This window comes from Saccoglossus kowalevskii, chromosome 20 (assembly GCF_978046115.1).
Source record: "Saccoglossus kowalevskii chromosome 20, keSacKowa6.1, whole genome shotgun sequence".
In the NCBI taxonomy this organism is placed as follows: Eukaryota; Metazoa; Hemichordata; class Enteropneusta; family Harrimaniidae; genus Saccoglossus; species Saccoglossus kowalevskii.
In genome coordinates this window covers 15805545-15815892 of record NC_140660.1, presented here as the reverse complement: position 1 = coordinate 15815892, position 10348 = coordinate 15805545, and the positions used below count along the sequence as shown (strand labels likewise).

At 32.5% G+C, this 10348-nt stretch overlaps 1 protein-coding gene across 1 annotated transcript in view; it reads left to right on the top strand.

Annotated features, from left to right (window-relative positions):
- The first annotated feature begins 7590 nt into the window (after positions 1 to 7590).
- Positions 7591 to 10348, top strand: part of LOC102807364 (uncharacterized) — a 101223-nt gene continuing 98465 nt past the window's right edge. The window contains exon 1 of the mRNA XM_085494339.1: positions 7591 to 7660. The gene's annotated coding sequence lies outside the window, so the exon portion shown is untranslated. The remainder of the gene's footprint in view (positions 7661 to 10348) is intronic.

Below are 10348 nucleotides of genomic sequence, written 5' to 3'. Positions count from 1 at the left end.
ATTTGAAAGTCAATTCTATCCTTAAATATTTGGTGGCGGGTTGATGAATGGTTTGAAAATCAATTGTATTCTTAAATATTTGGTGGTGGGTCAATGAATGGTTTGAAAATCAATTGTATCCTTAAATATTTGGTGGTGGGTCAATGAATGGTTTGAAAATCAATTGTATTCTTAAATATTTGGTGGTGGGTCAATGAATGGTTTGAAAACCAATTGTATCCTTAAATATTTGGTGGTGGGTCAATAAATGGTTTGAAAATCAATTGTATCCTTAAATTTTTGGTGGGTATTCGATGAATGGTTTGAAAATCAATTGTATCCTTAAGTATTTGGTGGGTATTCGATGAATGGTTTGAAAATCAATTGTATTCTTAAATAATTAGTGGTGGGTGTTCAATGAATGGTTTGAAAATCAAATGTATCCTTAGATATTTGGTGGGCATTCGATGAATGGTTTGAAAACCAATTGTATCCTTAAATATTTGGTGGGCGGGTCAATGAATGGTTTGGAAATCAATTGTATCCTTGAATATTTGATGAGTGTTCGATGAATGATTTGAAAGTCAATTCTATCCTTAAATATTTGGTGGCGGGTTGATGAATGGTTTGAAAATCAATTGTATTCTTAAATATTTGGCGGGTGTTCGATGAATGGTTTGAAATTCAATTTTATCCTTAAATATTTGGTGGTGGGTCAATGAATGGTTTGAAAATCAAATGTATTCTTAAATATTTGGTGGTGGGTCAATGAATGGTTTGAAAATCAATTGTATCCTTAAATATTTGGTGGTGGGTCAATAAATGGTTTGAAAATCAATTGTATCCTTAAATATTTGGTGGGTATTCGATGAATGGTTTGAAAATCAATTGTATCCTTAAATATTTGGTGGGTATTCGATGAATGGTTTGAAAATCAATTGTATTCTTAAATATTTGGTGGTGGGTCAATCAATTGTATCCTTATATATTTGGTGGTGGGTCAATAAATGGTTTGAAAATCAATTGTATCCTTAAATATTTGGTGGGTATTCGATGAATGGTTTGAAAATCAATTGTATCCTTAAATATTTGGTGGGTGTTCAATGAATGGTTTGAAAATCAATTATATCCTTAAATATTTGGTGGGTGTTCAATGAATGGTTTGAAAATCAATTATATTCTTAAATATTTGGTGGTGGGTCAATGAATGGTTTGAAAATCAATTGTATCCTTAAATATTTGGTGGCGGGTTGATGAATAGTTTGAAAGTCAATTCTATCCTTAAATATTTGGTGGCGGGTTGATGAATGGTTTGAAAACCAATTGTATCCTTAAATATTTGGTGGTGGGTCAATGAATGGTTTGAAAATCAATTGTATTCTTAAATATTTGGTGGTGGGTCAATGAATGGTTTGAAAATCAATTGTATCCTTAAATATTTGGTGGTGGGTCAATAAATGGTTTGAAAATCAATTGTATCCTTAAATTTTTGGTGGGTATTCGATGAATGGTTTGAAAATCAATTGTATCCTTAAGTATTTGGTGGGTATTCGATGAATAGTTTGAAAATCAATTGTATTCTTAAATAATTAGTGGTGGGTGTTCAATGAATGGTTTGAAAATCAAATGTATCATTAGATATTTGGTGGGCATTCGATGAATGGTTTGAAAACCAATTGTATCCTTAAATATTTGGTGGGCGGGTCAATGAATGGTTTGGAAATCAATTGTATCCTTGAATATTTGATGAGTGTTCGATGAATGATTTGAAAGTCAATTCTATCCTTAAATATTTGGTGGCGGGTTGATGAATGGTTTGAAAATCAATTGTATTCTTAAATATTTGGCGGGTGTTCGATGAATGGTTTGAAATTCAATTTTATCCTTAAATATTTGGTGGTGGGTCAATGAATGGTTTGAAAATCAAGTGTATTCTTAAATATTTGGTGGTGGGTCAATGAATGGTTTGAAAATCAATTGTATCCTTAAATATTTGGTGGTGGGTCAATAAATGGTTTGAAAATCAATTGTATCCTTAAATATTTGGTGGGTATTCGATGAATGGTTTGAAAATCAATTGTATTCTTAAATATTTGGTGGTGGGTCAATCAATTGTATCCTTAAATATTTGGTGGTGGGTCAATAAATGGTTTGAAAATCAATTGTATCCTTAAATATTTGGTGGGTATTCGATGAATGGTTTGAAAATCAATTGTATCCTTAAATATTTGGTGGGTATTCGATGAATGGTTTGAAAATCAATTGTATCCTTAAATATTTGGTGGTGGGTCAATGAATGGTTTGAAAATCAATTGTATTCTTAAATATTTGGCGGGTGTTCGATGAATGGTTTCAAAATCAATTGTATCCTTCAAAATTTGGTGGTGGGTCAATGAATGGCTTGAAAATCAATTGTATTCTTAAATATTTGGAGGGTGTTCGATGAATGGTTTGAAAATCAATTGTATTCTTAAATATTTGGCGGGTGTTCGATGAATGGTTTGAAATTCAATTTTATCCTTAAATATTTGGTGGTGGGTCAATGAATGGTTTGAAAATCAAATGTATTCTTAAATATTTGGTGGTGGGTCAATGAATGGTTTGAAAATCAAATGTATCCTTAGATATTTGGTGGGCATTCGATGAATGGTTTGAAAACCAATTGTATCCTTAAATATTTGGTGGGCGGATCAATGAATGGTTTGAAAATCAATTGTATCATTGAATATATGATGGGTGTTCGATGAATGATTTGAAAGTCAATTCTATCCTTAAATATTTGGTAGCGGGTTGATGAATGGTTTGAAAATCAATTGTATTCTTAAATATTTGGTGGTGGGTCAATGAATGGTTTGAAAATCAATTGTATCCTTAAATATTTGGTGGTGGGTCAATGAATGGTTTGAAAATCAATTGTATTCTTAAATATTTGGTGGTGGGTCAATGAATGGTTTGAAAATCAATTGTATCCTTAAATATTTGGTGGTGGGTCAATAAATGGTTTGAAAATCAATTGTATCCTTAAATTGTTGGTGGGTATTCGATGAATGGTTTGAAAATCAATTGTATCCTTAAGTATTTGGTGGGTATTCGATGAATGGTTTGAAAATCAATTGTATTCTTAAATATTTAGTGGTGGGTCAATGAATGGTTTGAAAATCAATTGTATCCTTAAATATTTGGTGGCGGGTTGATGAATGGTTGAAAGTCAATTCTATCCTTAAATATTTGGTGGCGGGTTGATGAATGGTTTGAAAATCAATTGTATCCTTAAATATTTGGTGGTGGGTCAATGAATGGTTTGAAAATCAATTGTATTCTTAAATATTTGGTGGTAGGTCAATGAATGGTTTGAAAATCAATTGTATTCTTAAATATTTGGCGGGTGTTCGATGAATGGTTTGAAATTCAATTGTATCCTTAAATATTTGGTGAGTGTTCGATGAATGGTTTGAAAATCAATTGTATCCTTGTATATTTGGTGGGTGTTCGATGAATGGTTTGAAAATCAATTGTATCCTTAAATATTTGGTGGGTGTTCAATGAATGGTTTGAAAATCAATTATATCCTTAAATAATTGGTGGGTGTTCGATGAATGGTTTGGAAATCAATTGTATCCTTAAATATTTGGTGGTGGGTCAATGAATGGTTTGAAAATCAATTGTATCCTTAAATATTTGGTGGGTATTTGATGAATGGTTTGAAAATCAATTGTATCCTTAAATATTTGGTGCGTATTCGATGAATGGTTTGACAATCAATTGTATTCTTAAATATTTAGTGGTGGGTCAATGAATGGTTTGAAAATCAATTGTATCCTTAGATATTTGGTGGGTATTCAATGAATGGTTTGAAAATCAATTATATCCTTAAATATTTGGTGGGTGTTCGATGAATGGTTTGAAAATCAATTATATCCTTAAATATTTGGTGGTGGGTCAATGAATGGTTTGAAAATCAATTGTATCCTTAAATATTTGGTGGCGGGTTGATGAATGGTTTGAAAGTCAATTATATCCTTAAATATTTGGTGGCGGGTTGATGAATGGTTTGACAATCAATTGTATCCTTAAATATTTGGTGGGTGTTCGATGAATGGTTTGAAAATAAATTGTATCCTTAAATATATGGTGGGTTGATTAATGGTTTGAAAATCAATTGTATCCTTAAATATTTGGTGGCGGGTTGATGAATGGTTTGAAAATCAATTGTATCCTTAGATATTTGGTGGGTATTCGATGAATGGTTTGAAAATCAATTGTATTCTTAAATATTTGGTGTGTGTTCAATGAATGGTTTGAAAATCAATTATATCCTTAAATATTTGGTGGGTGTTCGATGAATGGTTTGAAAATCAATTCTATCCTTAAATATTTGGTGGGTGTTCAATGAATGGTTTGAAAATCAATTGTATACTTAAATATTTGGTGGTGGTTCAATGAATGGTTTGAAAATCAATTATATCCTTAAATATTTGGTGGTGGATCAATGAATGGTTTGAAAATCAATTATATCCTTTACTATTTGGTGGTGGGTTGATGAATGCTTTGACAAGCATGATTCACTGAAGGTATTTGCCACTGGAAATCATAAATACTGGTCTAGTTTACTTTATTTTTTCAACATGCAAAAAAACTGATTTGCCGAGTAACCTACTGTATTTAAGCTTATTTTTCTTTCTGAACTATTTTCAAATCAAAGCAATGTAAAAATATACTGATGCTCTTGAGTGAATAATTTTGAAGCCTGTCACTAAAACTATGTGAATTGATACCGGTAATTGGATGGTATTACATCCTATCACTTTGTGTCAAATACACTTTATCACAACATCATTGATTGGCTGAAAATCAGCTGATCAAAACACGACCTGGGTCACAGAACCATATTTAGCCATATTATCCATTTGCCAGTGAACCACATTTTAACCATTTTTAGCACTTTTAGCAATATCAAACTGTACTGGTGTTAAAATACATTTTTGTGGCAGTATGACAAATCAGAATATATTCAGTTCCAGTCAAATCTAGGTCAAAGGGTCAAATTGCTTCAATATAATTATATATAATTAAATCAGAAAAATCTAGTAGTGAAATCTTAATGCCTCATACTTAAGTAAATACTTGCATGCCAGAGTTCAAAATTATCTTATGACCAAAACATTGTATATAAGTTTGTAATAACCAAATTGATAGAACATATAGTATTTCACTGACAATATGTAATCCTGACAATACATGTATGTGATTTCTCAAACTTTCTTTAACAAATCTCACTCCAACTTGGCACAAAGAACATGAACCTAGATAGGCACATCAATTATGTTCTAGTATTTTGTGATTTGATCTAATTTATATAGTAGATTGGCAGCCATTTTGCCTATAATCTTAAAATTGCAGTCTGAAAAAGTGTCGAGAACTATTTTCAGTTTGTATGTGTGTTTGTATATAATCACTACATTTTGTCAGTCTATGCACTTGCAGTCATACTCCATTGAAATTGACATAGAGTGTACATGTATGTACAGTACAGTTCCTTCCTTCAACAAACATACAACATACACAATTTAGATTGCAGTTTGAAATCAAGCTAAGTTACCTTTAACCTTCTCACTACCAGACTTTCTTGACATGATCTTTCTATACTTTTTGACTCCCGTGTGCGAAGCACAAAAGGGAGTCTTTGCAGTTACCCTGTCTGTATGTCTGTATGTCTGTATGTCTGTCTGTATGTATGTATGTATGTCACTTTTTTTGTTCCACCGTTATCTCAAGAACCACTAATCAAAATTTGGTGAAACTTGGTACATAGATGCTCTGGGATAATGCGCAGAGTTGATTAGGTTTTGGTAAAAATCTATGAATATTAATTATCTAATTTGCATGATACTTAGCTGATTTTTAGCTGTTCCAAGACTGTTCCACTGATATCTAAAGAACCACTCATTGGATTTTGATGAAATGTGGCACATGGATGCTCTGAACTAGTGCGCAGATTTGATTAGTTTTGGGTGCAAATCTATGAATATTAATTACCTAATTTGCATGATAATTAACTGATTTTAAGCTGTTCTATGACTGTTCCACTGTTTTTGGAGAACCACTCATTGGATTTCAATGAAACTTGGCACATGGGTGCTCTGAACTAATGCGCAGATTTGATTAGTTTTGGGTAAAAATCTGTTAATATTATTAATTACCTAATTTACATAATGATTAATCAATTTTCGGCTTTTCCACTGATATCTCAAGTACCAATCATAACATTTCAATAAAACTTGGTACATAGGTGTCATCTGACACTGCACAGACCTGATAGTTCTTAGGGTAATATCAGTACATATTAATTACCTAATTTGCATAATTAATTAATTTTCAGCTCTTGATATTTCGAGTAGTAATGATCATGTTTCAATGAAACTTGGTACATAGTTACTTTAGTTTTTGGGTAAATATTTGTGCATATTAATCATCTTATTAGCATAATTAGTTAATTTTCAGCTTTTCACCTGATATCTCAAGTACTAATCATCACATTTCATAATTACCTAATTTGCATAATTAGTTACTTTTTTGCTGTTCTATGGCTGTTGCACTGATGTCTAAAAACCACTCATTGGATTTCAATGAAACTTTTAAAGAGTACCCAGTAATTAATACTGATATCTCCAGTATTGATCATCACATTTGAATACAACTTGGTACATAAATGCTCTAGGACAATAGACAGCCTGATTAATTTTGGGTTAAAATCTGTTCATATTAATTCTCTAATTAGCATAATAACTAATATTTTTTGGTTCTAATCACATTTCAATGAAACTTGTGCATACCGTATTAGTTTTACACTTAAATCTGTTCATATTAGTTACCTTATTTGCATAATTATAATTATATATATTATAATTATATTTGCATAAGTATAAGTAATTTTTAATTAATTTTTAATGTGTCTCCAAAACTCTCAGCACACGGGAGTTCTTTCTAAGCTTTCTTTGATTTCCTATATTCTTCAATATTTCTGAAAATCAATCCTTATTCTGAAGCCAACAGACATTTGAGTCAATTTTCAGTTTTTACTAAAAAAATTGGTTATTATTGTTTCAATCTTCTGAAGGAAAGTGCAGACTATAAACGGGACTATTTTGTGAATTTTTAATAAAATGAAGGGAACTGGGGTGAAAAAGTTAAGCCAGCTTGAAGCAGGCTGAATGATAAGTTACATTTGAACCATACTGTAAATGTACTTATACTGATCATAGAAATGGACAACCAGGGATACCGAACAGTGTGCATTCTTAATGCCTGTATTGTGTTTGTTATTTAGAATCAGAAAATTACATACACACCTACACTGAAATTGACTTACAAATTAATTTTCTTTTCACACATGTTGAATGTTTCAATTAAATCTTGACAACATTACAGAGACATTGGCCCAATTGATAACTCTGTGAACAATACTTAATATATCATCTAATAATGTTATCTCAGTTTACCTGTTATCTTACTGATAATGAGGTCACTGTTTTCCTTTTACCTTAGTGATGAAGAGATCACTGTGGTCACTTTAATATTGGGTATTGTATTGACACCAACTGGGATTAGTTTATTCTGCCGACAGAAGTTGCCAGTGTGATACCAGTTTAGAAGAACAACTTGGACCAACTTTATATATCTGGTAAGAACTTAACTTTTTAGCATTCAAGCTGTTCATAAAATATAGGTGATTTTCTGTTGTACATAGTGGCTGCATTTTTGCTATAATTAAATTGCTTGAATGGACCTAATTTCTTTTTAAAAACTACCTGCCTGATCATTTTGATACTCAATACATGTTTGTTGGTATGAGCATACATGTGTAAACAACATAAAAATATGAACTTGTCATGCATGTGAAAATAGTGGATACAAGCCCTGGGAAAGCCGATAGCTGAGACAAGTTGTTTACAAATATGTATACTTATTGCTGGGAAAGGATTGACCAGCTTTGTTATTAGTCCAAGAAAATTGTTCAGCTTGGAATGTGTCTGAACCCCTCATTAGTATGCAAGAATGTAGGAATGTACCAAGAAAATTGTTTTTCTGGAGTAAGTGCATGGAGATTTTATGAAAATGTGTGGATGTTAACAGAATGTTGTCGTTTGGTCACAGTTGTGCAATAAATGATGGACTATTTTGAGCGTAACTATAAAATGCGTCACCGAAGTACTCACATGTGTGCATGGATTCCAATTGTTTGTGCTGTGAAGAAACTCCATTAGAATTACACAAAGTATTGTGTAATTTGTAGTGAGAATATATTCAAATAGATTTATGTTTATGAATCTTGTTTCTTTTCAAAGCGTATTTGTATAATAAAAATTGTTTATGAAAATGTTTTTTATATTTTTCCGATAGATTGAATTTACAAATGATGAGTTATTTTGTTATACCATCACTCGAATTATGTTTTACGAATTTCTGATAGTTTAGACTTTGTGTTCTTGCGAACGGGAAGGCATTTACTGGTGTACAGTGGACATCAATAAAAGCAAACTTATTTCGAAAGTTGTGAAATCATAGTTCTGTTTTGGCATTATACGACTTGCAGTTTCCGTTTGATGGATTTTGCATGACTGGCCGTGTTATCGAACTGTAATATTATGTAAATCTGCCCCGGGAAAATCTGCAAGCAAAGTTTAAATTGCCATTTTCACGCTGCGTCATATCTGCCAAAACGTGGAGTTGCCATCGTCTCTTGTTTACTAACTCATTTAACTACATTTGTGTTCTTGACTGAAGTGATTTCCATTTACTTCGTCTGTTATAAATCAACTGTATTAACTTCTTTTGAACGTCCCATTGTGCCATCGGGATTATGTCTACTACACTCAGCGGTGTAGTGCATATCGATCTTCTTGTATGAAACGCACCCGAACCCGGAAATCGACGGCAAATCGGGATGGTTTCGTCACGTAATTTCTTACCTTGTTCTTGAACGTAGTACGCTTGGCTATGAACTTCCACACACCCACACTAATGGGAATAGTGCATATTGGGTAATATTCTATTGATCGTGGTGAAACAAACATGGCTGCCGTAATGCCTGTCGTTCGACTACATCGCTCGTGTTTCTCTTCCTTCTCTGTTTTCTTTGATTTTTTTTACTTCAATTAAACAGCGATTTGGCTGTGGTCATGCATTTAGTCATTGTCGACTGTTTTTTTCGAATTGGGTGATTGTCATTGTAACATAGGCTATGTACAATTAAATGTCCCGAGTTGAACAGTAGTCATTTTTAAGGTTCAAAATAAACAAACAAGATTATTTAATTTAGTTTAATTCAGTTAAAAATTGAGTATTCAAAATAAATAAATAACAACACGTACGTTGTACCCTCATGTATACTTCAAGTTTTCATTAAGGAAAGTGACCAAAATCAAACTGGGCGGTTTCCCGCAGTGCTCCGACAACACCCAGGAAGTCAGCAGAAGCTCCCTGACCGGCCGAGGGTTCCCGTCAACACTGGCACATTTCCGGCGTTAGTCGGCGCTCATTGTTCATGATTATAATCCTATTGTTCAAATGTTCTCACCTTTCTAAAGACAAAAAACGACAGACTTTCTACAAGTCCCAGAAAAGTATTACCACTTTTATCAACGAGTTACTACATTCGTTGCGATGTTTTCACTGTCTAGCGCCTGCATATATAATATATTATTAATATTTAATATATACCTCTAGTCAAGGCAAGATATGTCAAGATAGAAGATAGAATTTTTATTTGGAACGTACCAATGAAATCTTGAGTAAAGTCCAAAAATAACAATAATAACAATAATGTGTTGGGCAACGTTCTGCAGAACTTCCAAGTGCTGAGTTTAAGTTCCACGATTGAAAAAAAATAAAATAACATACAGCTCCATACTATATCAGGCCATTGTTGTTAATATTGTACTCAGTTTAAAATGACAGCACTCCCAACTGAACACGCCGTATTATGTAATTGTACAGAATATTTCGTTGTCGACCGTTGTCACAGTCGTATCATATAAATTATGCCATTGTGCTTGTTGTGAATATTATTTAGCTGGTCCAACTGGCGTTGTAGCGGCGTTTATGATATATATTTTGCCGTTGTTAAAAAATTTTCTTTCATTAGTGATAAGCTCCTTGGCCACCGTTGGTCCCCGCCAACACAGGCATTTAACTGAGGTAAACCGGCGCTCATTTTTACCTTGCCTGTACCATCAAAGATGGAAGGGAAAGGTATATTGAGGGAAAGATTTTGAATAAAACTGGAAATTATGTCCTTTAAAATAATTAATTAAATAAGGCACCAATGTTTTTGTAAGATATTTACATCTTTTAAGGACATTCGGTAGAC